Consider the following 2,806-nt stretch of genomic DNA (forward strand, 5'->3'; position numbering starts at 1 on the left):
TGTGTCAGTGCTGTCAAAGGCAGGTGGGTATTTTGTTTTTACTGGTTGTGTTGGACTGTACTGGCAGCATTTGGTAGCCCAGTGGGACTTTACCATTTATGCCAGCATAAGCTTCCCCCCTCAGATCTTGTGTCCCTGTTAGTGAAGTTAAGAGCAGTTGTGACTGTGTGGTACATGGAGCCTGTCCCTGTGGATACCAGGGCTGAGCTCAGGCAGGGACTGAGCACCAGAGCCAGGCTGACATCATGCCTGGGTTATAGAAACAATGAGCTCGTTGGAAGGATTTGCTCATTTGGCTGATGCCTCTCGTGTAGGTGTCTGTGTTTGTTGCTGTACACAGCCCCAGATTGTGCCCTGTTCCTGAGCAGGACATGAACCACTCTGCAGGTTTTTCCAGATGCCTTTTCTGTGATTGTTCTGATTGTACTGCACTTGTGAGCACTAAGTGATAGTTTCTAATAGAGAAAACTTTTGCAAATCAAAATAAATTCCATGAAAAAGGGTGGTCTCAGTATGTGAACTGTTTATTAAGACCTAGCTTGGTCTGGAATTATCATTAAATCCATCACACAGTCTGCACACTTTGCATCTCCACTCTCTATGCTAAAATCACCATGTAAGAGCATTTTGTCCTGGATATTGTAGACAAGGTGGCACAGGTAGGTGATGGACTAGGTGGGGAATATTTATTGCAACAGGAGCATTTGAAAGATGTGAAAAGAATAAGTAAAATGGGAAAGGTTATTTTTGGTTGAGAAAGGAAACTTCTTGGGCCACATCTTCCTGTAGTATTGTCAAGACAAATGTTTCCTGTTTTGTTTTGTCATTTTATTTTCCAGGAGTAGTTCTGCTGGTTGCTGCCATGCTTCACAGGAGGAACTCCAAACTGTAGCTGGGATTTTTGTGCTGGTGTGTTGCCTTCCTGGTGGTGTTGGCTCATTTTCGGAAAATGCAGCATGTTTTTCCCCTGCAGTCGATATTCTGTGACTTGAATGCATCACTTAATTTCACTGTCCTTCAGAGGCATAATTAGTAACCCACATTTACTTCTGTCTGTTCAATGCTTATCAAATGCTCAGTTTTATTCCTGGAGTGTTCCCTCATCTGAGGATAAGGCTATTTTCTGAAGAAATTTGCAAGTAAAATGCTCTTGACCAGTGGTTTTTAAACGTTGTGTTTGCTGCAGAAGGTGTCATTTTTTTCTTTGTAATTGTAAATGCTTCAGCACCACTGAAAATCTAATTAACCTTATGAAAGGAAGAGCACATTGGTATTTGCAGGGAGAATGAAGAATGTAGGACAGAGTTAAGCTGAGAAAGTAAAGGATAATATTTAGCTGCAGCCATGGTAATGATCACGGGGACACTCTTGTTTCAGAAGCTCTGTGACAAACACCATCCTTGTGAATAAACTGTTTTTATTCTGCAAGCAGCTCCTTTCTCCCTGAAACTGTACCCAGCCAACCCCTTGAGAGTTAGGATATTACAGTTCAGAGAAGCTGGTTTTCAGGCAAAATTTGAAATTGAGGGTCTCACAATGTACACTTAAGCATTTTGATGGAAATACTATTGGCCGTGTTTTTAATTCCTTCAGAGTTTCAGCTGGCTACCTTCAGCTGCCAGGACCCAAGGGAATGGCCTGAAGCTGTGTCAGGGTAGGGTTAGGGTGGGTAATAGGAAAAGGTTCTTCACCCAGAGGGTGTCAGGGCACTGAACAAGCTCCCCATGGAAGTGTCCACAGCACCAAGCCTGACAGAGTTCAAGAAGCATTGGGACAATGCTCTAGGTGGGAATGCTGGGCCAGGAATTGGACTTGGATGATCCTTGTGGGTCCCTTTCAACCCAGGATTAACAGGAATCACAGAATACTCTGTGATTCTTTCAACATTCACCTTATTTTGCTGTAACAGTCCTTTTGCTGTGTGACAATGCAATAGAACATCCTTGCACAGCTGGTAAACACTGGAGTAAGGAGCTGATTGAGTGGTCTGAGATGCTGAGACAGCAGAGTAGGTTAAGGGCAGTATTTTCCCCTGTACTGGTAAGAGGAAGTTGATTTCTAGTGTACATTTTTACATTTGCACTATACATGAGCATGTATATACATGTAAATATATACAGTTCTTTCAGTAGGAAGGACCTTTCCCCACCCCAAAATTCCAAACCTGTCCTGTGAAATATAGCTGAAATATTTTATCATTTATTGAGATGTAAGAATGCAAAGCCTGGATGAAATGCAGACTTTGAGAAGCTTTTAAAGTGTAGCAAGGAATATGGATATAAAAATGTTGAATTATGTTTTTTTGGTGCTTTTGTCTTGGTTATGCAGAATTCTACAGTCATTGCATCCTGGTGGAGGACACAGGGATTCCTGTTACACTGCTAGCACATTGAAAAATTCCTGGAGGAATGCCACAGGTTGCTGCTCTGCATCTGCTCAGAGAATCAGCTGTGCCCAAAGCCATCAATTTCAGTTCAAGGCACAGGAAAACTACCTGGAACTTGTATGTTGCAGTAAGTCATTCATGAATTCCTGGCAACTTGGGAATTTGTGTTTATCCTAACACAGAGATGTGATGGCAGCTGTGAAAATAACTGCAGTTCCACAGAAGCAAAGCAGTGCTGTGATTGAGCTGCAGCAGCCTGGGCCAAAAAAGGTGAGAGAAACAACACCAGGACAGGTGAGGCACCAAAAATGCCTTTATCTTACCTGTGGCCTTTTGGACAAACTCCAGTTGTATCAACCCACAACATCAGACAAAGCTACTTTAAGAACATTGATGCAAAAATGAGGTCTTGGGTGGTCA

Source organism: Ammospiza nelsoni, chromosome 4, assembly GCF_027579445.1.
Source record: "Ammospiza nelsoni isolate bAmmNel1 chromosome 4, bAmmNel1.pri, whole genome shotgun sequence".
NCBI classification, from domain to species: Eukaryota; Metazoa; Chordata; class Aves; order Passeriformes; family Passerellidae; genus Ammospiza; species Ammospiza nelsoni.